The sequence below is a fragment of the Nelumbo nucifera genome, chromosome 4 (genome assembly GCF_055504915.1).
Source record: "Nelumbo nucifera cultivar China Antique chromosome 4, China Antique-T2T, whole genome shotgun sequence".
NCBI classification, from domain to species: Eukaryota; Viridiplantae; Streptophyta; class Magnoliopsida; order Proteales; family Nelumbonaceae; genus Nelumbo; species Nelumbo nucifera.
In genome coordinates this window covers 52,489,733-52,510,924 of record NC_142652.1, presented here as the reverse complement: position 1 = coordinate 52,510,924, position 21,192 = coordinate 52,489,733, and the positions used below count along the sequence as shown (strand labels likewise).

At 46.6% G+C, this 21,192-nt stretch overlaps 42 non-coding genes and 3 pseudogenes across 42 annotated transcripts; all 45 read left to right on the top strand.

The window, feature by feature from the left end:
* Window positions 1-73: 73 nt before the first annotated feature.
* On the top strand, window positions 74-192 carry LOC148797346 (5S ribosomal RNA). Its single transcript, XR_016071937.1, has one exon. It is a non-coding gene; the product is annotated as a 5S ribosomal RNA (ribosomal RNA).
* A 354-nt stretch (window positions 193-546) lies between these two features.
* Window positions 547-665, top strand: LOC148797345 (5S ribosomal RNA). Its single transcript, XR_016074111.1, has one exon. It is a non-coding gene; the product is annotated as a 5S ribosomal RNA (ribosomal RNA).
* A 356-nt stretch (window positions 666-1,021) lies between these two features.
* On the top strand, window positions 1,022-1,140 carry LOC148797344 (5S ribosomal RNA). The gene has a single exon (XR_016074387.1). It is a non-coding gene; the product is annotated as a 5S ribosomal RNA (ribosomal RNA).
* A 354-nt stretch (window positions 1,141-1,494) lies between these two features.
* On the top strand, window positions 1,495-1,613 carry LOC148797343 (5S ribosomal RNA). Its single transcript, XR_016071691.1, has one exon. It is a non-coding gene; the product is annotated as a 5S ribosomal RNA (ribosomal RNA).
* A 354-nt stretch (window positions 1,614-1,967) lies between these two features.
* Window positions 1,968-2,086, top strand: LOC148797342 (5S ribosomal RNA). The gene has a single exon (XR_016069127.1). It is a non-coding gene; the product is annotated as a 5S ribosomal RNA (ribosomal RNA).
* A 356-nt stretch (window positions 2,087-2,442) lies between these two features.
* LOC148797341 (5S ribosomal RNA) lies at window positions 2,443-2,561 on the top strand. Its single transcript, XR_016074110.1, has one exon. It is a non-coding gene; the product is annotated as a 5S ribosomal RNA (ribosomal RNA).
* Window positions 2,562-2,917: 356 nt separating this feature from the next.
* Window positions 2,918-3,036, top strand: LOC148797340 (5S ribosomal RNA). The gene has a single exon (XR_016074376.1). It is a non-coding gene; the product is annotated as a 5S ribosomal RNA (ribosomal RNA).
* Window positions 3,037-3,390: 354 nt separating this feature from the next.
* On the top strand, window positions 3,391-3,509 carry LOC148797339 (5S ribosomal RNA). Its single transcript, XR_016074365.1, has one exon. It is a non-coding gene; the product is annotated as a 5S ribosomal RNA (ribosomal RNA).
* Window positions 3,510-3,863: 354 nt separating this feature from the next.
* Window positions 3,864-3,982, top strand: LOC148797338 (5S ribosomal RNA). Its single transcript, XR_016074109.1, has one exon. It is a non-coding gene; the product is annotated as a 5S ribosomal RNA (ribosomal RNA).
* A 355-nt stretch (window positions 3,983-4,337) lies between these two features.
* LOC148797337 (5S ribosomal RNA) lies at window positions 4,338-4,456 on the top strand. Its single transcript, XR_016071414.1, has one exon. It is a non-coding gene; the product is annotated as a 5S ribosomal RNA (ribosomal RNA).
* A 353-nt stretch (window positions 4,457-4,809) lies between these two features.
* Window positions 4,810-4,928, top strand: LOC148797336 (5S ribosomal RNA; annotated as a pseudogene).
* Window positions 4,929-5,283: 355 nt separating this feature from the next.
* On the top strand, window positions 5,284-5,402 carry LOC148797335 (5S ribosomal RNA). Its single transcript, XR_016070204.1, has one exon. It is a non-coding gene; the product is annotated as a 5S ribosomal RNA (ribosomal RNA).
* A 356-nt stretch (window positions 5,403-5,758) lies between these two features.
* On the top strand, window positions 5,759-5,877 carry LOC148797334 (5S ribosomal RNA). The gene has a single exon (XR_016071270.1). It is a non-coding gene; the product is annotated as a 5S ribosomal RNA (ribosomal RNA).
* A 354-nt stretch (window positions 5,878-6,231) lies between these two features.
* On the top strand, window positions 6,232-6,350 carry LOC148797333 (5S ribosomal RNA). The gene has a single exon (XR_016074107.1). It is a non-coding gene; the product is annotated as a 5S ribosomal RNA (ribosomal RNA).
* A 355-nt stretch (window positions 6,351-6,705) lies between these two features.
* Window positions 6,706-6,824, top strand: LOC148797332 (5S ribosomal RNA). The gene has a single exon (XR_016071413.1). It is a non-coding gene; the product is annotated as a 5S ribosomal RNA (ribosomal RNA).
* Window positions 6,825-7,177: 353 nt separating this feature from the next.
* LOC148797331 (5S ribosomal RNA) lies at window positions 7,178-7,296 on the top strand (annotated as a pseudogene).
* A 355-nt stretch (window positions 7,297-7,651) lies between these two features.
* Window positions 7,652-7,770, top strand: LOC148797330 (5S ribosomal RNA). Its single transcript, XR_016070203.1, has one exon. It is a non-coding gene; the product is annotated as a 5S ribosomal RNA (ribosomal RNA).
* Window positions 7,771-8,126: 356 nt separating this feature from the next.
* Window positions 8,127-8,245, top strand: LOC148797329 (5S ribosomal RNA). Its single transcript, XR_016071269.1, has one exon. It is a non-coding gene; the product is annotated as a 5S ribosomal RNA (ribosomal RNA).
* Window positions 8,246-8,599: 354 nt separating this feature from the next.
* On the top strand, window positions 8,600-8,718 carry LOC148797328 (5S ribosomal RNA). Its single transcript, XR_016074106.1, has one exon. It is a non-coding gene; the product is annotated as a 5S ribosomal RNA (ribosomal RNA).
* A 355-nt stretch (window positions 8,719-9,073) lies between these two features.
* Window positions 9,074-9,192, top strand: LOC148797327 (5S ribosomal RNA). The gene has a single exon (XR_016071412.1). It is a non-coding gene; the product is annotated as a 5S ribosomal RNA (ribosomal RNA).
* Window positions 9,193-9,546: 354 nt separating this feature from the next.
* LOC148797326 (5S ribosomal RNA) lies at window positions 9,547-9,665 on the top strand. The gene has a single exon (XR_016071935.1). It is a non-coding gene; the product is annotated as a 5S ribosomal RNA (ribosomal RNA).
* Window positions 9,666-10,019: 354 nt separating this feature from the next.
* LOC148797325 (5S ribosomal RNA) lies at window positions 10,020-10,138 on the top strand. The gene has a single exon (XR_016074105.1). It is a non-coding gene; the product is annotated as a 5S ribosomal RNA (ribosomal RNA).
* A 356-nt stretch (window positions 10,139-10,494) lies between these two features.
* On the top strand, window positions 10,495-10,613 carry LOC148797324 (5S ribosomal RNA). The gene has a single exon (XR_016074354.1). It is a non-coding gene; the product is annotated as a 5S ribosomal RNA (ribosomal RNA).
* A 354-nt stretch (window positions 10,614-10,967) lies between these two features.
* Window positions 10,968-11,086, top strand: LOC148797323 (5S ribosomal RNA). The gene has a single exon (XR_016071934.1). It is a non-coding gene; the product is annotated as a 5S ribosomal RNA (ribosomal RNA).
* A 354-nt stretch (window positions 11,087-11,440) lies between these two features.
* LOC148797322 (5S ribosomal RNA) lies at window positions 11,441-11,559 on the top strand. The gene has a single exon (XR_016074103.1). It is a non-coding gene; the product is annotated as a 5S ribosomal RNA (ribosomal RNA).
* Window positions 11,560-11,915: 356 nt separating this feature from the next.
* LOC148797321 (5S ribosomal RNA) lies at window positions 11,916-12,034 on the top strand. Its single transcript, XR_016074343.1, has one exon. It is a non-coding gene; the product is annotated as a 5S ribosomal RNA (ribosomal RNA).
* A 354-nt stretch (window positions 12,035-12,388) lies between these two features.
* On the top strand, window positions 12,389-12,507 carry LOC148797320 (5S ribosomal RNA). Its single transcript, XR_016071689.1, has one exon. It is a non-coding gene; the product is annotated as a 5S ribosomal RNA (ribosomal RNA).
* A 354-nt stretch (window positions 12,508-12,861) lies between these two features.
* Window positions 12,862-12,980, top strand: LOC148797319 (5S ribosomal RNA). The gene has a single exon (XR_016069125.1). It is a non-coding gene; the product is annotated as a 5S ribosomal RNA (ribosomal RNA).
* Window positions 12,981-13,336: 356 nt separating this feature from the next.
* Window positions 13,337-13,455, top strand: LOC148797318 (5S ribosomal RNA). The gene has a single exon (XR_016071268.1). It is a non-coding gene; the product is annotated as a 5S ribosomal RNA (ribosomal RNA).
* Window positions 13,456-13,809: 354 nt separating this feature from the next.
* On the top strand, window positions 13,810-13,928 carry LOC148797317 (5S ribosomal RNA). Its single transcript, XR_016073508.1, has one exon. It is a non-coding gene; the product is annotated as a 5S ribosomal RNA (ribosomal RNA).
* A 354-nt stretch (window positions 13,929-14,282) lies between these two features.
* Window positions 14,283-14,401, top strand: LOC148797316 (5S ribosomal RNA). The gene has a single exon (XR_016074101.1). It is a non-coding gene; the product is annotated as a 5S ribosomal RNA (ribosomal RNA).
* A 355-nt stretch (window positions 14,402-14,756) lies between these two features.
* LOC148797315 (5S ribosomal RNA) lies at window positions 14,757-14,875 on the top strand. Its single transcript, XR_016071411.1, has one exon. It is a non-coding gene; the product is annotated as a 5S ribosomal RNA (ribosomal RNA).
* A 353-nt stretch (window positions 14,876-15,228) lies between these two features.
* Window positions 15,229-15,347, top strand: LOC148797314 (5S ribosomal RNA; annotated as a pseudogene).
* A 355-nt stretch (window positions 15,348-15,702) lies between these two features.
* On the top strand, window positions 15,703-15,821 carry LOC148797313 (5S ribosomal RNA). The gene has a single exon (XR_016070202.1). It is a non-coding gene; the product is annotated as a 5S ribosomal RNA (ribosomal RNA).
* A 356-nt stretch (window positions 15,822-16,177) lies between these two features.
* LOC148797312 (5S ribosomal RNA) lies at window positions 16,178-16,296 on the top strand. Its single transcript, XR_016071267.1, has one exon. It is a non-coding gene; the product is annotated as a 5S ribosomal RNA (ribosomal RNA).
* A 354-nt stretch (window positions 16,297-16,650) lies between these two features.
* Window positions 16,651-16,769, top strand: LOC148797311 (5S ribosomal RNA). The gene has a single exon (XR_016071933.1). It is a non-coding gene; the product is annotated as a 5S ribosomal RNA (ribosomal RNA).
* Window positions 16,770-17,123: 354 nt separating this feature from the next.
* LOC148797310 (5S ribosomal RNA) lies at window positions 17,124-17,242 on the top strand. Its single transcript, XR_016074100.1, has one exon. It is a non-coding gene; the product is annotated as a 5S ribosomal RNA (ribosomal RNA).
* Window positions 17,243-17,598: 356 nt separating this feature from the next.
* LOC148797309 (5S ribosomal RNA) lies at window positions 17,599-17,717 on the top strand. Its single transcript, XR_016071409.1, has one exon. It is a non-coding gene; the product is annotated as a 5S ribosomal RNA (ribosomal RNA).
* Window positions 17,718-18,071: 354 nt separating this feature from the next.
* Window positions 18,072-18,190, top strand: LOC148797308 (5S ribosomal RNA). The gene has a single exon (XR_016071688.1). It is a non-coding gene; the product is annotated as a 5S ribosomal RNA (ribosomal RNA).
* Window positions 18,191-18,544: 354 nt separating this feature from the next.
* On the top strand, window positions 18,545-18,663 carry LOC148797307 (5S ribosomal RNA). The gene has a single exon (XR_016069124.1). It is a non-coding gene; the product is annotated as a 5S ribosomal RNA (ribosomal RNA).
* A 356-nt stretch (window positions 18,664-19,019) lies between these two features.
* LOC148797306 (5S ribosomal RNA) lies at window positions 19,020-19,138 on the top strand. Its single transcript, XR_016072650.1, has one exon. It is a non-coding gene; the product is annotated as a 5S ribosomal RNA (ribosomal RNA).
* Window positions 19,139-19,492: 354 nt separating this feature from the next.
* Window positions 19,493-19,611, top strand: LOC148797305 (5S ribosomal RNA). The gene has a single exon (XR_016071932.1). It is a non-coding gene; the product is annotated as a 5S ribosomal RNA (ribosomal RNA).
* A 354-nt stretch (window positions 19,612-19,965) lies between these two features.
* Window positions 19,966-20,084, top strand: LOC148797304 (5S ribosomal RNA). Its single transcript, XR_016069123.1, has one exon. It is a non-coding gene; the product is annotated as a 5S ribosomal RNA (ribosomal RNA).
* Window positions 20,085-20,440: 356 nt separating this feature from the next.
* Window positions 20,441-20,559, top strand: LOC148797303 (5S ribosomal RNA). The gene has a single exon (XR_016071266.1). It is a non-coding gene; the product is annotated as a 5S ribosomal RNA (ribosomal RNA).
* Window positions 20,560-20,913: 354 nt separating this feature from the next.
* On the top strand, window positions 20,914-21,032 carry LOC148797302 (5S ribosomal RNA). Its single transcript, XR_016071931.1, has one exon. It is a non-coding gene; the product is annotated as a 5S ribosomal RNA (ribosomal RNA).
* The last annotated feature ends 160 nt before the right edge of the window (window positions 21,033-21,192 follow it).

Sequence of the window (21,192 nt, the reverse complement as noted above, 5' to 3'; positions counted from 1 at the left end):
TTTTTCAAATCTAAAACAATTAATGGAGGGGAGCAAGATAGTGCATAAAGATCTAAGCGAGCATGAATTAAACGGGTGCGATCATACCAGCACTAATGCACCGGATCCCATCAGAACTCCGAAGTTAAGCGTGCTTGGGCGAGAGTAGTACTAGGATGGGTGACCTCCTTGGAAGTCCTCGTGTTGCACCCCAATTTTATTAATATTTTATTTTGATTTGTATTTGCAAATTCCATTTGTTGTTTCTGGGAGACAACTGGAAACAATGCGTCGGATACTCGGACCATTTGAGGCACGATCGTCATTACTGAATGGCAACGATGCAAGAACCGGGCTTTCGGCATTCGTCATGCATTGTGGGCCCCGCGATAGTATTGCATCTATCCGGGGGTGCGGCAGATCTGAAATGCAAACACTCTGCTCACGTAGGAGCTTGTGCACGGTTACCAAGGGAGGAAGGATGCGTACACAGTTTTTTCAAATCTAAAACAATTAATGGAGGGGAGCAAGATAGTGCATAAAGATCTAAGCGAGCATGAATTAAACGGGTGCGATCATACCAGCACTAATGCACCGGATCCCATCAGAACTCCGAAGTTAAGTGTGCATGGGCGGGAGTAGTCCTAGGATGGGTGACCTCCTGGGAAGTCCTCGTGTTGCACCCCAATTTTATTAATATTTTATTTCGATATCGTATTTGCAAATTCCATTTGTCGTTTCGGCGAGACAAACGCAAACAACGCGCCGGATACTCGGACCATTTGCGGCCCGATTGTCATTACTGAATGGGAACCGTGAAAAAACCGGGCTTTTGGCATTCGTCGTGCATTGTGGGCCCCGCGATAGTATTGCATCTATCCGGGGGTGCGGCAGATCTAAAAAGCAAACACTCTGCTCACGTAAGAGCTTGTGCACGGTTACCAAGGGAGGAAGGCTGCATACACAGTTTTTTTCAAGTCTAAAACAATTAATGGAGGGGAGCAAGATAGTGCATAAAGATCTAAGCGAGCATGAATTAAACGGGTGCGATCATACCAGCACTAATGCACCGGATCCCATCAGAACTCCGAAGTTAAGCGTGCTTGGGCGAGAGTAGTACTAGGATGGGTGACCTCCTGGGAAGTCCTCGTGTTGCACCCCAATTTTATTAATATTTTATTTTGATTTGTATTTGCAAATTCCATTTGTTGTTTCTGGGAGACAACTGGAAACAATGCGTCGGATACTCGGACCATTTGCGGCACGATCGTCATTACTGAATGGCAACGATGCAAGAACCTGGCTTTCGGCATTCGTCATGCATTGTGGGCCCCGCGATAGTATTGCATCTATCCGGGGGTGCGGCAGATCTGAAATACAAACACTCTGCTCACGTAGGAACTTGTGCACGGTTATCAAGGGAGGAAGGCTGCATACACAGTTTTTTCAAATCTAAAACAATTAATGGAGGGGAGCAAGATAGTGCATAAAGATCTAAGCGAGCATGAATTAAACGGGTGCGATCATACCAGCACTAATGCACCGGATCCCATCAGAACTCCGAAGTTAAGCGTGCTTGGGCGAGAGTAGTACTAGGATGGGTGACCTCCTGGGAAGTCCTCGTGTTGTACCCCAATTTTATTAATATTTTATTTTGATTTGTATTTGCAAATTCCATTTGTTGTTTCTGGGAGACAACTGGAAACAATGCGTCGGATACTCGGACAATTTGCGGCACGATCGTCATTACTGAATGGCAACGATGCAAGAACCGGGCTTTCGGCATTCGTCATGCATTGTGGGCCCCGCGATAGTATTGCATCTATCCGGGGGTGCGGCAGATCTGAAATGCAAACACTCTGCTCACGTAGGAGCTTGTGCACGGTTACCAAGGGAGGAAGGCTGCATACACAGTTTTTTCAAATCTAAAACAATTAATGGAGGGGAGCAAGATAGTGCATAAAGATCTAAGCGAGCATGAATTAAACGGGTGCGATCATACCAGCACTAATGCACCGGATCCCATCAGAACTCCGAAGTTAAGTGTGCATGGGCGGGAGTAGTCCTAGGATGGGTGACCTCCTTGGAAGTCCTCGTGTTGCACCCCAATTTTATTAATATTTTATTTCGATATCGTATTTGCAAATTCCATTTGTCGTTTCGGCGAGACAAACGCAAACAACGCGCCGGATACTCGGACCATTTGCGGCACGATTGTCATTACTGAATGGGAACCGTGAAAAAACCAGGCTTTTGGCATTCGTCGTGCATTGTGGGCCCCGCGATAGTATTGCATCTATCCGGGGGTGCGGCAGATCTAAAAAGCAAACACTCTGCTCACGTAAGAGCTTGTGCACGGTTACCAAGGGAGGAAGGCTGCATACACAGTTTTTTTCAAGTCTAAAACAATTAATGGAGGGGAGCAAGATAGTGCATAAAGATCTAAGCGAGCATGAATTAAACGGGTGCGATCATACCAGCACTAATGCACCGGATCCCATCAGAACTCCGAAGTTAAGTGTGCATGGGCGGGAGTAGTCCTAGGATGGGTGACCTCCTGGGAAGTCCTCGTGTTGCACCCCAATTTTATTAATATTTTATTTCGATATCGTATTTGCAAATTCCATTTGTCGTTTCGGCGAGACAAACGCAAACAACGCGCCGGATACTCGGACCATTTGCGGCACGATTGTCATTACTGAATGGGAACCGTGAAAAAACCGGGCTTTTGTCATTCGTCGTGCATTGTGGGCCCCGCGATAGTATTGCATCTATCCGGGGGTGCGGCAGATCTAAAAAGCAAACACTCTGCTCACGTAAGAGCTTGTGCACGGTTACCAAGGGAGGAAGGCTGCATACACAGTTTTTTTCAAGTCTAAAACAATTAATGGAGGGGAGCAAGATAGTGCATAAAGATCTAAGCGAGCATGAATCAAACGGGTGCGATCATACCAGCACTAATGCACCGGATCCCATCAGAACTCCGAAGTTAAGCGTGCTTGGGCGAGAGTAGTACTAGGATGGGTGACCTCCTGGGAAGTCCTCGTGTTGCACCCCAATTTTATTAATATTTTATTTTGATTTGTATTTGCAAATTCCATTTGTTGTTTCTGGGAGACAACTGGAAACAATGCGTCGGATACTCGGACCATTTGCGGCACGATCGTCATTACTGAATGGCAACGATGCAAGAACCGGGCTTTCGGCATTCGTCATGCATTGTGGGCCCCGCGATAGTATTGCATCTATCCGGGGGTGCGGCAGATCTGAAATACAAACACTCTGCTCACGTAGGAACTTGTGCACGGTTACCAAGGGAGGAAGGCTGCATACACAGTTTTTTCAAATCTAAAACAATTAATGGAGGGGAGCAAGATAGTGCATAAAGATCTTAGCGAGCATGAATTAAACGGGTGCGATCATACCAGCACTAATGCACCGGATCCCATCAGAACTCCGAAGTTAAGCGTGCTTGGGCGAGAGTAGTACTAGGATGGGTGACCTCCTGGGAAGTCCTCGTGTTGCACCCCAATTTTATTAATATTTTATTTTGATTTGTATTTGCAAATTCCATTTGTTGTTTCTGGGAGACAACTGGAAACAATGCGTCGGATACTCGGACCATTTGCGGCACGATCGTCATTACTGAATGGCAACGATGCAAGAACCGGGCTTTCGGCATTCGTCATGCATTGTGGGCCCCGCGATAGTATTGCATCTATCCGGGGGTGCGGCAGATCTGAAATGCAAACACTCTGCTCACGTAGGAGCTTGTGCACGGTTACCAAGGGAGGAAGGCTGCATACACAGTTTTTTCAAATCTAAAACAATTAATGGAGGGGAGCAAGATAGTGCATAAAGATCTAAGCGAGCATGAATTAAACGGGTGCGATCATACCAGCACTAATGCACCGGATCCCATCAGAACTCCGAAGTTAAGTGTGCATGGGCGGGAGTAGTCCTAGGATGGGTGACCTCCTGGGAAGTCCTCGTGTTGCACCCCAATTTTATTAATATTTTATTTCGATATCGTATTTGCATATTCCATTTGTCGTTTCGGCGAGACAAACGCAAACAACGCGCCGGATACTCGGACCATTTGCGGCACGATCGTCATTACTGAATGAGAACCGTGCAAAAACCGGGCTTTTGGCATTCGTCGTGCATTGTGGGCCCCGCGATAGTATTGCATCTATCCGGGGGTGCGGCAGATCTAAAAAGCAAACACTCTGCTCACGTAAGAGCTTGTGCACGGTTACCAAGGGAGGAAGGCTGCATACACAGTTTTTTCAAGTCTAAAACAATTAATGGAGGGGAGCAAGATAGTGCATAAAGATCTAAGCGAGCATGAATTAAACGGGTGCGATCATACCAGCACTAATGCACCGGATCCCATCAGAACTCTGAAGTTAAGCGTGCTTGGGCGAGAGTAGTACTAGGATGGGTGACCTCCTGGGAAGTCCTCGTGTTGCACCCCAATTTTATTAATATTTTATTTTGATTTGTATTTGCAAATTCCATTTGTTGTTTCTGGGAGATACTGGAAACAATGCGTCGGATACTCGGACCATTTGCGGCACGATCGTCATTACTGAATGGCCACGATGCAAGAACCGGGCTTTCGGCATTCGTCATGCATTGTGGGCCCCGCGATACTATTGCATCTATCCGGAGGTGCGGCAGATCTGAAAAACAAACACTCCGCTCACGTAGGAGCTTGTGCACGGTTACCAAGGGAAAGAGGCTGCATACACATTTTTTTCAAATCTAAAACAATTAATGGAAGGGAGCAAGATAGGTCATAAAGATCTAAGCGAGCATGAATTAAACGGGTGCTATCATACCAGCACTAATGCACCGGATCTCATCAGAACTCCGAAGTTAAGTGTGCTTGGGCGAGAGTAGTATTAGGATGGGTGACCTCCTCGGAAGTCCTTGTGTTTCACCCTAATTTTATTAATATTTTATTTCGATATCGTATTTGCAAATTCCATTTGTCGTTTCGGCGAGACAAACTCAAACAACGCGCCGGATACTCGGACCATTTGCGGCACGATCGTCATTACTGAATGGGAACCGTGCAAAAACCGGGCTTTTGGCATTCGTCGTGCATTGTGGGCCCCGCGATAGTATTGCATCTATCCGGGGGTGCGGCAGATCTGAAAAGCAAACACTCTGCTCACGTAGGAGCTTGTGCACGGTTACCAAGGGAGGAAGGCTGCATACACAGTTTTTTCAAGTCTAAAACAATTAATGGAGGGGAGCAAGATAGTGCATAAAGATCTAAGCGAGCATGAATTAACCGGGTGCGATCATACTAGCACTAATGCATCGGATCCCATCAGAACTCCGAAGTTAAGTGTGCATGGGCGGGAGTAGTCCTAGGATGGGTGACCTCCTGGGAAGTCCTCGTGTTGCACCCCAATTTTATTAATATTTTATTTCGATATCGTATTTGCAAATTCCATTTGTCGTTTCGGCGAGACAAACGCAAACAACGCGCCGGATACTCGGACCATTTGCGGCACGATTGTCATTACTGAATGGGAACCGTGAAAAAACCAGGCTTTTGGCATTCGTCGTGCATTGTGGGCCCCGCGATAGTATTGCATCTATCCGGGGGTGCGGCAGATCTAAAAAGCAAACACTCTGCTCACGTAAGAGCTTGTGCACGGTTACCAAGGGAGGAAGGCTGCATACACAGTTTTTTTCAAGTCTAAAACAATTAATGGAGGGGAGCAAGATAGTGCATAAAGATCTAAGCGAGCATGAATTAAACGGGTGCGATCATACCAGCACTAATGCACCGGATCCCATAAGAACTCCGAAGTTAAGCGTGCTTGGGCGAGAGTAGTACTAGGATGGGTGACCTCCTGGGAAGTCCTCGTGTTGCACCCCAATTTTATTAATATTTTATTTTGATTTGTATTTGCAAATTCCATTTGTTGTTTCTGGGAGACAACTGGAAACAATGCGTCGGATACTCGGACCATTTGCGGCACGATCGTCATTACTGAATGGCAACGATGCAAGAACCGGGCTTTCGGCATTCGTCATGCATTGTGGGCCCCGCGATAGTATTGCATCTATCCGGGGGTGCGGCAGATCTGAAATGCAAACACTCTGCTCACGTAGGAGCTTGTGCACGGTTACCAAGGGAGGAAGGCTGCATACACAGTTTTTTCAAATCTAAAACAATTAATGGAGGGGAGCAAGATAGTGCATAAAGATCTAAGCGAGCATGAATTAAACGGGTGCGATCATACCAGCACTAATGCACCGGATCCCATCAGAACTCCGAAGTTAAGTGTGCATGGGCGGGAGTAGTCCTAGGATGGGTGACCTCCTGGGAAGTCCTCGTGTTGCACCCCAATTTTATTAATATTTTATTTCGATATCGTATTTGCATATTCCATTTGTCGTTTCGGCGAGACAAACGCAAACAACGCGCCGGATACTCGGACCATTTGCGGCACGATCGTCATTACTGAATGAGAACCGTGCAAAAACCGGGCTTTTGGCATTCGTCGTGCATTGTGGGCCCCGCGATAGTATTGCATCTATCCGGGGGTGCGGCAGATCTAAAAAGCAAACACTCTGCTCACGTAAGAGCTTGTGCACGGTTACCAAGGGAGGAAGGCTGCATACACAGTTTTTTCAAGTCTAAAACAATTAATGGAGGGGAGCAAGATAGTGCATAAAGATCTAAGCGAGCATGAATTAAACGGGTGCGATCATACCAGCACTAATGCACCGGATCCCATCAGAACTCTGAAGTTAAGCGTGCTTGGGCGAGAGTAGTACTAGGATGGGTGACCTCCTGGGAAGTCCTCGTGTTGCACCCCAATTTTATTAATATTTTATTTTGATTTGTATTTGCAAATTCCATTTGTTGTTTCTGGGAGATACTGGAAACAATGCGTCGGATACTCGGACCATTTGCGGCACGATCGTCATTACTGAATAGCCACGATGCAAGAACCGGGCTTTCGGCATTCGTCATGCATTGTGGGCCCCGCGATACTATTGCATCTATCCGGAGGTGCGGCAGATCTGAAAAACAAACACTCCGCTCACGTAGGAGCTTGTGCACGGTTACCAAGGGAAAGAGGCTGCATACACATTTTTTTCAAATCTAAAACAATTAATGGAAGGGAGCAAGATAGGTCATAAAGATCTAAGCGAGCATGAATTAAACGGGTGCTATCATACCAGCACTAATGCACCGGATCTCATCAGAACTCCGAAGTTAAGTGTGCTTGGGCGAGAGTAGTATTAGGATGGGTGACCTCCTCGGAAGTCCTTGTGTTTCACCCTAATTTTATTAATATTTTATTTCGATATCGTATTTGCAAATTCCATTTGTCGTTTCGGCGAGACAAACTCAAACAACGCGCCGGATACTCGGACCATTTGCGGCACGATCGTCATTACTGAATGGGAACCGTGCAAAAACCGGGCTTTTGGCATTCGTCGTGCATTGTGGGCCCCGCGATAGTATTGCATCTATCCGGGGGTGCGGCAGATCTGAAAAGCAAACACTCTGCTCACGTAGGAGCTTGTGCACGGTTACCAAGGGAGGAAGGCTGCATACACAGTTTTTTCAAGTCTAAAACAATTAATGGAGGGGAGCAAGATAGTGCATAAAGATCTAAGCGAGCATGAATTAACCGGGTGCGATCATACTAGCACTAATGCATCGGATCCCATCAGAACTCCGAAGTTAAGTGTGCATGGGCGGGAGTAGTCCTAGGATGGGTGACCTCCTGGGAAGTCCTCGTGTTGCACCCCAATTTTATTAATATTTTATTTCGATATCGTATTTGCAAATTCCATTTGTCGTTTCGGCGAGACAAACGCAAACAACGCGCCGGATACTCGGACCATTTGCGGCACGATTGTCATTACTGAATGGGAACCGTGAAAAAACCAGGCTTTTGGCATTCGTCGTGCATTGTGGGCCCCGCGATAGTATTGCATCTATCCGGGGGTGCGGCAGATCTAAAAAGCAAACACTCTGCTCACGTAAGAGCTTGTGCACGGTTACCAAGGGAGGAAGGCTGCATACACAGTTTTTTTCAAGTCTAAAACAATTAATGGAGGGGAGCAAGATAGTGCATAAAGATCTAAGCGAGCATGAATTAAACGGGTGCGATCATACCAGCACTAATGCACCGGATCCCATAAGAACTCCGAAGTTAAGCGTGCTTGGGCGAGAGTAGTACTAGGATGGGTGACCTCCTGGGAAGTCCTCGTGTTGCACCCCAATTTTATTAATATTTTATTTTGATTTGTATTTGCAAATTCCATTTGTTGTTTCTGGGAGACAACTGGAAACAATGCGTCGGATACTCGGACCATTTGCGGCACGATCGTCATTACTGAATGGCAACGATGCAAGAACCGGGCTTTCGGCATTCGTCATGCATTGTGGGCCCCGCGATAGTATTGCATCTATCCGGGGGTGCGGCAGATCTGAAATGCAAACACTCTGCTCACGTAGGAGCTTGTGCACGGTTACCAAGGGAGGAAGGCTGCATACACAGTTTTTTCAAATCTAAAACAATTAATGGAGGGGAGCAAGATAGTGCATAAAGATCTAAGCGAGCATGAATTAAACGGGTGCGATCATACCAGCACTAATGCACCGGATCCCATCAGAACTCCGAAGTTAAGTGTGCATGGGCGGGAGTAGTCCTAGGATGGGTGACCTCCTGGGAAGTCCTCGTGTTGCACCCCAATTTTATTAATATTTTATTTCGATATCGTATTTGCATATTCCATTTGTCGTTTCGGCGAGACAAACGCAAACAACGCGCCGGATACTCGGACCATTTGCGGCACGATCGTCATTACTGAATGAGAACCGTGCAAAAACCGGGCTTTTGGCATTCGTCGTGCATTGTGGGCCCCGCGATAGTATTGCATCTATCCGGGGGTGCGGCAGATCTAAAAAGCAAACACTCTGCTCACGTAAGAGCTTGTGCACGGTTACCAAGGGAGGAAGGCTGCATACACAGTTTTTTCAAGTCTAAAACAATTAATGGAGGGGAGCAAGATAGTGCATAAAGATCTAAGCGAGCATGAATTAAACGGGTGCGATCATACCAGCACTAATGCACCGGATCCCATCAGAACTCTGAAGTTAAGCGTGCTTGGGCGAGAGTAGTACTAGGATGGGTGACCTCCTGGGAAGTCCTCGTGTTGCACCCCAATTTTATTAATATTTTATTTTGATTTGTATTTGCAAATTCCATTTGTTGTTTCTGGGAGACAACTGGAAACAATGCGTCGGATACTCGGACCATTTGCGGCACGATCGTCATTACTGAATGGCAACGATGCAAGAACCGGGCTTTCGGCATTCGTCATGCATTGAGGGCCCCGCGATAGTATTGCATCTATCCGGGGGTGCGGCAGATCTGAAATACAAACACTCTGCTCACGTAGGAGCTTGTGCACGGTTACCAAGGGAGGAAGGCTGCATACACAGTTTTTTCAAATCTAAAACAATTAATGGAGGGGAGCAAGATAGTGCATAAAGATCTAAGCGAGCATGAATTAAACGGGTGCGATCATACCAGCACTAATGCACCGGATCCCATCAGAACTCCGAAGTTAAGCGTGCTTGGGCGAGAGTAGTACTAGGATGGGTGACCTCCTTGGAAGTCCTCGTGTTGCACCCCAATTTTATTAATATTTTATTTTGATTTGTATTTGCAAATTCCATTTGTTGTTTCTGGGAGACAACTGGAAACAATGCGTCGGATACTCGGACCATTTGCGGCACGATCGTCATTACTGAATGGCAACGATGCAAGAACCGGGCTTTCGGCATTCGTCATGCATTGTGGGCCCCGCGATAGTATTGCATCTATCCGGGGGTGCGGCAGATCTGAAATGCAAACACTCTGCTCACGTAGGAGCTTGTGCACGGTTACCAAGGGAGGAAGGCTGCATACACAGTTTTTTCAAATCTAAAACAATTAATGGAGGGGAGCAAGATAGTGCATAAAGATCTAAGCGAGCATGAATTAAACGGGTGCGATCATACCAGCACTAATGCACCGGATCCCATCAGAACTCCGAAGTTAAGTGTGCATGGGCGGGAGTAGTCCTAGGATGGGTGACCTCCTGGGAAGTCCTCGTGTTGCACCCCAATTTTATTAATATTTTATTTCGATATCGTATTTGCAAATTCCATTTGTCGTTTCGGCGAGACAAACGCAAACAACGCGCCGGATACTCGGACCATTTGCGGCCCGATTGTCATTACTGAATGGGAACCGTGAAAAAACCGGGCTTTTGGCATTCGTCGTGCATTGTGGGCCCCGCGATAGTATTGCATCTATCCGGGGGTGCGGCAGATCTAAAAAGCAAACACTCTGCTCACGTAAGAGCTTGTGCACGGTTACCAAGGGAGGAAGGCTGCATACACAGTTTTTTTCAAGTCTAAAACAATTAATGGAGGGGAGCAAGATAGTGCATAAAGATCTAAGCGAGCATGAATTAAACGGGTGCGATCATACCAGCACTAATGCACCGGATCCCATCAGAACTCCGAAGTTAAGCGTGCTTGGGCGAGAGTAGTACTAGGATGGGTGACCTCCTGGGAAGTCCTCGTGTTGCACCCCAATTTTATTAATATTTTATTTTGATTTGTATTTGCAAATTCCATTTGTTGTTTCTGGGAGACAACTGGAAACAATGCGTCGGATACTCGGACCATTTGCGGCACGATCGTCATTACTGAATGGCAACGATGCAAGAACCGGGCTTTCGGCATTCGTCATGCATTGAGGGCCCCGCGATAGTATTGCATCTATCCGGGGGTGCGGCAGATCTGAAATACAAACACTCTGCTCACGTAGGAGCTTGTGCACGGTTACCAAGGGAGGAAGGCTGCATACACAGTTTTTTCAAATCTAAAACAATTAATGGAGGGGAGCAAGATAGTGCATAAAGATCTAAGCGAGCATGAATTAAACGGGTGCGATCATACCAGCACTAATGCACCGGATCCCATCAGAACTCCGAAGTTAAGCGTGCTTGGGCGAGAGTAGTACTAGGATGGGTGACCTCCTTGGAAGTCCTCGTGTTGCACCCCAATTTTATTAATATTTTATTTTGATTTGTATTTGCAAATTCCATTTGTTGTTTCTGGGAGACAACTGGAAACAATGCGTCGGATACTCGGACCATTTGCGGCACGATCGTCATTACTGAATGGCAACGATGCAAGAACCGGGCTTTCGGCATTCGTCATGCATTGTGGGCCCCGCGATAGTATTGCATCTATCCGGGGGTGCGGCAGATCTGAAATGCAAACACTCTGCTCACGTAGGAGCTTGTGCACGGTTACCAAGGGAGGAAGGCTGCATACACAGTTTTTTCAAATCTAAAACAATTAATGGAGGGGAGCAAGATAGTGCATAAAGATCTAAGCGAGCATGAATTAAACGGGTGCGATCATACCAGCACTAATGCACCGGATCCCATCAGAACTCCGAAGTTAAGTGTGCATGGGCGGGAGTAGTCCTAGGATGGGTGACCTCCTGGGAAGTCCTCGTGTTGCACCCCAATTTTATTAATATTTTATTTCGATATCGTATTTGCAAATTCCATTTGTCGTTTCGGCGAGACAAACGCAAACAACTCGCCGGATACTCGGACCATTTGCGGCCCGATTGTCATTACTGAATGGGAACCGTGAAAAAACCGGGCTTTTGGCATTCGTCGTGCATTGTGGGCCCCGCGATAGTATTGCATCTATCCGGGGGTGCGGCAGATCTAAAAAGCAAACACTCTGCTCACGTAAGAGCTTGTGCACGGTTACCAAGGGAGGAAGGCTGCATACACAGTTTTTTTCAAGTCTAAAACAATTAATGGAGGGGAGCAAGATAGTGCATAAAGATCTAAGCGAGCATGAATTAAACGGGTGCGATCATACCAGCACTAATGCACCGGATCCCATCAGAACTCCGAAGTTAAGCGTGCTTGGGCGAGAGTAGTACTAGGATGGGTGACCTCCTGGGAAGTCCTCGTGTTGCACCCCAATTTTATTAATATTTTATTTTGATTTGTATTTGCAAATTCCATTTGTTGTTTCTGGGAGACAACTGGAAACAATGCGTCGGATACTCGGACCATTTGCGGCACGATCGTCATTACTGAATGGCAACGATGCAAGAACCTGGCTTTCGGCATTCGTCATGCATTGTGGGCCCCGCGATAGTATTGCATCTATCCGGGGGTGCGGCAGATCTGAAATACAAACACTCTGCTCACGTAGGAACTTGTGCACGGTTATCAAGGGAGGAAGGCTGCATACACAGTTTTTTCAAATCTAAAACAATTAATGGAGGGGAGCAAGATAGTGCATAAAGATCTAAGCGAGCATGAATTAAACGGGTGCGATCATACCAGCACTAATGCACCGGATCCCATCAGAACTCCGAAGTTAAGCGTGCTTGGGCGAGAGTAGTACTAGGATGGGTGACCTCCTGGGAAGTCCTCGTGTTGTACCCCAATTTTATTAATATTTTATTTTGATTTGTATTTGCAAATTCCATTTGTTGTTTCTGGGAGACAACTGGAAACAATGCGTCGGATACTCGGACAATTTGCGGCACGATCGTCATTACTGAATGGCAACGATGCAAGAACCGGGCTTTCGGCATTCGTCATGCATTGTGGGCCCCGCGATAGTATTGCATCTATCCGGGGGTGCGGCAGATCTGAAATGCAAACACTCTGCTCACGTAGGAGCTTGTGCACGGTTACCAAGGGAGGAAGGCTGCATACACAGTTTTTTCAAATCTAAAACAATTAATGGAGGGGAGCAAGATGGTGCATAAAGATCTAAGCGAGCATGAATTAAACGGGTGCGATCATACCAGCACTAATGCACCGGATCCCATCAGAACTCCGAAGTTAAGTGTGCATGGGCGGGAGTAGTCCTAGGATGGGTGACCTCCTTGGAAGTCCTCGTGTTGCACCCCAATTTTATTAATATTTTATTTCGATATCGTATTTGCAAATTCCATTTGTCGTTTCGGCGAGACAAACGCAAACAACGCGCCGGATACTCGGACCATTTGCGGCACGATTGTCATTACTGAATGGGAACCGTGAAAAAACCAGGCTTTTGGCATTCGTCGTGCATTGTGGGCCCCACGATAGTATTGCATCTATCCGGGGGTGCGGCAGATCTAAAAAGCAAACACTCTGCTCACGTAAGAGCTTGTGCACGGTTACCAAGGGAGGAAGGCTGCATACACAGTTTTTTTCAAGTCTAAAACAATTAATGGAGGGGAGCAAGATAGTGCATAAAGATCTAAGCGAGCATGAATTAAACGGGTGCGATCATACCAGCACTAATGCACCGGATCCCATAAGAACTCCGAAGTTAAGCGTGCTTGGGCGAGAGTAGTACTAGGATGGGTGACCTCCTGGGAAGTCCTCGTGTTGCACCCCAATTTTATTAATATTTTATTTTGATTTGTATTTGCAAATTCCATTTGTTGTTTCTGGGAGACAACTGGAAACAATGCGTCGGATACTCGGACCATTTGCGGCACGATCGTCATTACTGAATGGCAACGATGCAAGAACCGGGCTTTCGGCATTCGTCATGCATTGTGGGCCCCGCGATAGTATTGCATCTATCCGGGGGTGCGGCAGATCTGAAATACAAACACTCTGCTCACGTAGGAGCTTGTGCACGGTTACCAAGGGAGGAAGGCTGCATACACAGTTTTTTCAAATCTAAAACAATTAATGGAGGGGAGCAAGATAGTGCATAAAGATCTAAGCGAGCATGAATTAAACGGGTGCGATCATTCCAGCACTAATGCACCGGATCCCATCAGAACTCCGAAGTTAAGCATGCTTGGGCGAGAGTAGTACTAGGATGGGTGACCTCCTGGGAAGTCCTCGTGTTGCACCCCAATTTTATTAATATTTTATTTTGATTTGTATTTGCAAATTCCATTTGTTGTTTCTAGGAGACAACTAGAAACAATGCGTCGGATACTCGGACCATTTGCGGCACGATCGTCATTACTGAATGGCAACGATGCAAGAACCGGGCTTTCGGCATTCGTCATGCATTGTGGGCCCCGCGATAGTATTGCATCTATCCGGGGGTGCGGCAGATCTGAAATGCAAACACTCTGCTCACGTAGGAGCTTGTGCACGGTTACCAAGGGAGGAAGGCTGCATACACAGTTTTTTCAAATCTAAAACAATTAATGGAGGGGAGCAAGATAGTGCATAAAGATCTAAGCGAGCATGAATTAAACGGGTGCGATCATACCAGCACTAATGCACCGGATCCCATCAGAACTCCGAAGTTAAGTGTGCATGGGCGGGAGTAGTCCTAGGATGGGTGACCTCCTGGGAAGTCCTCGTGTTGCACCCCAATTTTATTAATATTTTATTTCGATATCGTATTTGCATATTCCATTTGTCGTTTCGGCGAGACAAACGCAAACAACGCGCCGGATACTCGGACCATTTGCGGCACGATCGTCATTACTAAATGAGAACCGTGCAAAAACCGGGCTTTTGGCATTCGTCGTGCATTGTGGGCCCCGCGATAGTATTGCATCTATCCGGGGGTGCGGCAGATCTAAAAAGCAAACACTCTGCTCACGTAAGAGCTTGTGCACGGTTACCAAGGGAGGAAGGCTGCATACACAGTTTTTTCAAGTCTAAAACAATTAATGGAGGGGAGCAAGATAGTGCATAAAGATCTAAGCGAGCATGAATTAAACGGGTGCGATCATACCAGCACTAATGCACCGGATCCCATCAGAACTCTGAAGTTAAGCGTGCTTGGGCGAGAGTAGTACTAGGATGGGTGACCTCCTGGGAAGTCCTCGTGTTGCACCCCAATTTTATTAATATTTTATTTTGATTTGTATTTGCAAATTCCATTTGTTGTTTCTGGGAGATACTGGAAACAATGCGTCGGATACTCGGACCATTTGCGGCACGATCGTCATTACTGAATAGCCACGATGCAAGAACCGGGCTTTCGGCATTCGTCATGCATTGTGGGCCCCGCGATACTATTGCATCTATCCGGAGGTGCGGCAGATCTGAAAAACAAACACTCCGCTCACGTAGGAGCTTGTGCACGGTTACCAAGGGAAAGAGGCTGCATACACATTTTTTTCAAATCTAAAACAATTAATGGAAGGGAGCAAGATAGGTCATAAAGATCTAAGCGAGCATGAATTAAACGGGTGCTATCATACCAGCACTAATGCACCGGATCTCATCAGAACTCCGAAGTTAAGTGTGCTTGGGCGAGAGTAGTATTAGGATGGGTGACCTCCTCGGAAGTCCTTGTGTTTCACCCTAATTTTATTAATATTTTATTTCGATATCGTATTTGCAAATTCCATTTGTCGTTTCGGCGAGACAAACTCAAACAACGCGCCGGATACTCGGACCATTTGCGGCACGATCGTCATTACTGAATGGGAACCGTGCAAAAACCGGGCTTTTGGCATTCGTCGTGCATTGTGGGCCCCGCGATAGTATTGCATCTATCCGGGGGTGCGGCAGATCTGAAAAGCAAACACTCTGCTCACGTAGGAGCTTGTGCACGGTTACCAAGGGAGGAAGGCTGCATACACAGTTTTTTCAAGTCTAAAACAATTAATGGAGGGGAGCAAGATAGTGCATAAAGATCTAAGCGAGCATGAATTAACCGGGTGCGATCATACTAGCACTAATGCATCGGATCCCATCAGAACTCCGAAGTTAAGTGTGCATGGGCGGGAGTAGTCCTAGGATGGGTGACCTCCTGGGAAGTCCTCGTGTTGCACCCCAATTTTATTAATATTTTATTTCGATATCGTATTTGCAAATTCCATTTGTCGTTTCGGCGAGACAAACGCAAACAACGCGCCGGATACTCGGACCATTTGCGGCACGATTGTCATTACTGAATGGGAACCGTGAAAAAACCAGGCTTTTGGCATTCGTCGTGCATTGTGGGCCCCGCGATAGTATTGCATCTATCCGGGGGTGCGGCAGATCTAAAAAGCAAACACTCTGCTCACGTAAGAGCTTGTGCACGGTTACCAAGGGAGGAAGGCTGCATACACAGTTTTTTTCAAGTCTAAAACAATTAATGGAGGGGAGCAAGATAGTGCATAAAGATCTAAGCGAGCATGAATTAAACGGGTGCGATCATACCAGCACTAATGCACCGGATCCCATAAGAACTCCGAAGTTAAGCGTGCTTGGGCGAGAGTAGTACTAGGATGGGTGACCTCCTGGGAAGTCCTCGTGTTGCACCCCAATTTTATTAATATTTTATTTTGATTTGTATTTGCAAATTCCATTTGTTGTTTCTGGGAGACAACTGGAAACAATGCGTCGGATACTCGGACCATTTGCGGCACGATCGTCATTACTGAATGGCAACGATGCAAGAACCGGGCTTTCGGCATTCGTCATGCATTGAGGGCCCCGCGATAGTATTGCATCTATCCGGGGGTGCGGCAGATCTGAAATACAAACACTCTGCTCACGTAGGAGCTTGTGCACGGTTACCAAGGGAGGAAGGCTGCATACACAGTTTTTTCAAATCTAAAACAATTAATGGAGGGGAGCAAGATAGTGCATAAAGATCTAAGCGAGCATGAATTAAACGGGTGCGATCATACCAGCACTAATGCACCGGATCCCATCAGAACTCCGAAGTTAAGCGTGCTTGGGCGAGAGTAGTACTAGGATGGGTGACCTCCTTGGAAGTCCTCGTGTTGCACCCCAATTTTATTAATATTTTATTTTGATTTGTATTTGCAAATTCCATTTGTTGTTTCTGGGAGACAACTGGAAACAATGCGTCGGATACTCGGACCATTTGCGGCACGATCGTCATTACTGAATGGCAACGATGCAAGAACCGGGCTTTCGGCATTCGTCATGCATTGTGGGCCCCGCGATAGTATTGCATCTATCCGGGGGTGCGGCAGATCTGAAATGCAAACACTCTGCTCACGTAGGAGCTTGTGCACGGTTACCAAGGGAGGAAGGCTGCATACACAGTTTTTTCAAATCTAAAACAATTAATGGAGGGGAGCAAGATAGTGCATAAAGATCTAAGCGAGCATGAATTAAACGGGTGCGATCATACCAGCACTAATGCACCGGATCCCATCAGAACTCCGAAGTTAAGTGTGCATGGGCGGGAGTAGTCCTAGGATGGGTGACCTCCTGGGAAGTCCTCGTGTTGCACCCCAATTTTATTAATATTTTATTTCGATATCGTATTTGCAAATTCCATTTGTCGTTTCGGCGAGACAAACGCAAACAACGCGCCGGATACTCGGACCATTTGCGGCCCGATTGTCATTACTGAATGGGAACCGTGAAAAAACCGGGCTTTTGGCATTCGTCGTGCATTGTGGGCCCCGCGATAGTATTGCATCTATCCGGGGGTGCGGCAGATCTAAAAAGCAAACACTCTGCTCACGTAAGAGCTTGTGCACGGTTACCAAGGGAGGAAGGCTGCATACACAGTTTTTTTCAAGTCTAAAACAATTAATGGAGGGGAGCAAGATAGTGCATAAAGATCTAAGCGAGCATGAATTAAACGGGTGCGATCATACCAGCACTAATGCACCGGATCCCATCAGAACTCTGAAGTTAAGCGTGCTTGGGCGAGAGTAGTACTAGGATGGGTGACCTCCTGGGAAGTCCTCGTGTTGCACCCCAATTTTATTAATATTTTATTTTGATTTGTATTTGCAAATTCCATTTGTTGTTTCTGGGAGACAACTGGAAACAATGCGTCGGATACTCGGACCATTTGCGGCACGATCGTCATTACTGAATGGCAACGATGCAAGAACCTGGCTTTCGGCATTCGTCCTGCATTGTGGGCCCCGCGATAGTATTGCATCTATCCGGGGGTGCGGCAGATCTGAAATACAAACACTCTGCTCACGTAGGAACTTGTGCACGGTTATCAAGGGAGGAAGGCTGCATACACAGTTTTTTCAAATCTAAAACAATTAATGGAGGGGAGCAAGATAGTGCATAAAGATCTAAGCGAGCATGAATTAAACGGGTGCGATCATACCAGCACTAATGCACCGGATCCCATCAGAACTCCGAAGTTAAGCGTGCTTGGGCGAGAGTAGTACTAGGATGGGTGACCTCCTGGGAAGTCCTCGTGTTGTACCCCAATTTTATTAATATTTTATTTTGATTTGTATTTGCAAATTCCATTTGTTGTTTCTGGGAGACAACTGGAAACAATGCGTCGGATACTCGGACAATTTGCGGCACGATCGTCATTACTGAATGGCAACGATGCAAGAACCGGGCTTTCGGCATTCGTCATGCATTGTGGGCCCCGCGATAGTATTGCATCTATCCGGGGGTGCGGCAGATCTGAAATGCAAACACTCTGCTCACGTAGGAGCTTGTGCACGGTTACCAAGGGAGGAAGGCTGCATACACAGTTTTTTCAAATCTAAAACAATTAATGGAGGGGAGCAAGATGGTGCATAAAGATCTAAGCGAGCATGAATTAAACGGGTGCGATCATACCAGCACTAATGCACCGGATCCCATCAGAACTCCGAAGTTAAGTGTGCATGGGCGGGAGTAGTCCTAGGATGGGTGACCTCCTTGGAAGTCCTCGTGTTGCACCCCAATTTTATTAATATTTTATTTCGATATCGTATTTGCAAATTCCATTTGTCGTTTCGGCGAGACAAACGCAAACAACGCGCCGGATACTCGGACCATTTGCGGCACGATTGTCATTACTGAATGGGAACCGTGAAAAAACCAGGCTTTTGGCATTCGTCGTGCATTGTGGGCCCCGCGATAGTATTGCATCTATCCGGGGGTGCGGCAGATCTAAAAAGCAAACACTCTGCTCACGTAAGAGCTTGTGCACGGTTACCAAGGGAGGAAGGCTGCATACACAGTTTTTTTCAAGTCTAAAACAATTAATGGAGGGGAGCAAGATAGTGCATAAAGATCTAAGCGAGCATGAATTAAACGGGTGCGATCATACCAGCACTAATGCACCGGATCCCATAAGAACTCCGAAGTTAAGCGTGCTTGGGCGAGAGTAGTATTAGGATGGGTGACCTCCTGGGAAGTCCTCGTGTTGCACCCCAATTTTATTAATATTTTATTTTGATTTGTATTTGCAAATTCCATTTGTTGTTTCTGGGAGACAACTGGAAACAATGCGTCGGATACTCGGACCATTTGCGGCACGATCGTCATTACTGAATGGCAACGATGCAAGAACCGGGCTTTCGGCATTCGTCATGCATTGTGGGCCCCGCGATAGTATTGCATCTATCCGGGGGTGCGGCAGATCTGAAATACAAACACTCTGCTCACGTAGGAGCTTGTGCACGGTTACCAAGGGAGGAAGGCTGCATACACAGTTTTTTCAAATCTAAAACAATTAATGGAGGGGAGCAAGATAGTGCATAAAGATCTAAGCGAGCATGAATTAAACGGGTGCGATCATACCAGCACTAATGCACCGGATCCCATCAGAACTCCGAAGTTAAGCGTGCTTGGGCGAGAGTAGTACTAGGATGGGTGACCTCCTTGGAAGTCCTCGTGTTGCACCCCAATTTTATTAATATTTTATTTTGATTTGTATTTGCAAATTCCATTTGTTGTTTCTGGGAGACAACTGGAAACAATGCGTCGGATACTCGGACCATTTGCGGCACGATCGTCATTACTGAATGGCAACGATGCAAGAACCGGGCTTTCGGCATTCGTCATGCATTGTGGGCCCCGCGATAGTATTGCATCTTTCCGGGGGTGCGGCAGATCTGAAATGCAAACACTCTGCTCACGTAGGAGCTTGTGCACGGTTACCAAGGGAGGAAGGCTGCATACACAGTTTTTTCAAATCTAAAACAATTAATGGAGGGGAGCAAGATAGTGCATAAAGATCTAAGCGAGCATGAATTAAACGGGTGCGATCATACCAGCACTAATGCACCGGATCCCATCAGAACTCCGAAGTTAAGTGTGCATGGGCGGGAGTAGTCCTAGGATGGGTGACCTCCTTGGAAGTCCTCGTGTTGCACCCCAATTTTATTAATATTTTATTTCGATATCGAATTTGCAAATTCCATTTGTCGTTTCGGCGAGACAAACGCAAACAACGCGCCGGATACTCGGACCATTTGCGGCACGATTGTCATTACTGAATGGGAACCGTGAAAAAACCAGGCTTTTGGCATTCGTCGTGCATTGTGGGCCCCGCGATAGTATTGCATCTATCCGGGGGTGCGGCAGATCTAAAAAGCAAACACTCTGCTCACGTAAGAGCTTGTGCACGGTTACCAAGGGAGGAAGGCTGCATACACAGTTTTTTTCAAGTCTAAAACAATTAATGGAGGGGAGCAAGATAGTGCATAAAGATCTAAGCGAGCATGAATTAAACGGGTGCGATCATACCAGCACTAATGCACCGGATCCCATAAGAACTCCGAAGTTAAGCGTGCTTGGGCGAGAGTAGTACTAGGATGGGTGACCTCCTGGGAAGTCCTCGTGTTGCACCCCAATTTTATTAATATTTTATTTTGATTTGTATTTGCAAATTCCATTTGTTGTTTCTGGGAGACAACTGGAAACAATGCGTCGGATACTCGGACCATTTGCGGCACGATCGTCATTACTGAATGGCAACGATGCAAGAACCGGGCTTTCGGCATTCGTCATGCATTGTGGGCCCCGCGATAGTATTGCATCTATCCGGGGGTGCGGCAGATCTGAAATACAAACACTCTGCTCACGTAGGAGCTTGTGCACGGTTACCAAGGGAGGAAGGCTGCATACACAGTTTTTTCAAATCTAAAACAATTAATGGAGGGGAGCAAGATAGTGCATAAAGATCTAAGCGAGCATGAATTAAACGGGTGCGATCATACCAGCACTAATGCACCGGATCCCATCAGAACTCCGAAGTTAAGCGTGCTTGGGCGAGAGTAGTACTAGGATGGGTGACCTCCTTGGAAGTCCTCGTGTTGCACCCCAATTTTATTAATATTTTATTTTGATTTGTATTTGCAAATTCCATTTGTTGTTTCTGGGAGACAACTGGAAACAATGCGTCGGATACTCGGACCATTTGCGGCACGATCGTCATTACTGAATGGCAACGATGCAAGAACCGGGCTTTCGGCTTTCGTCATG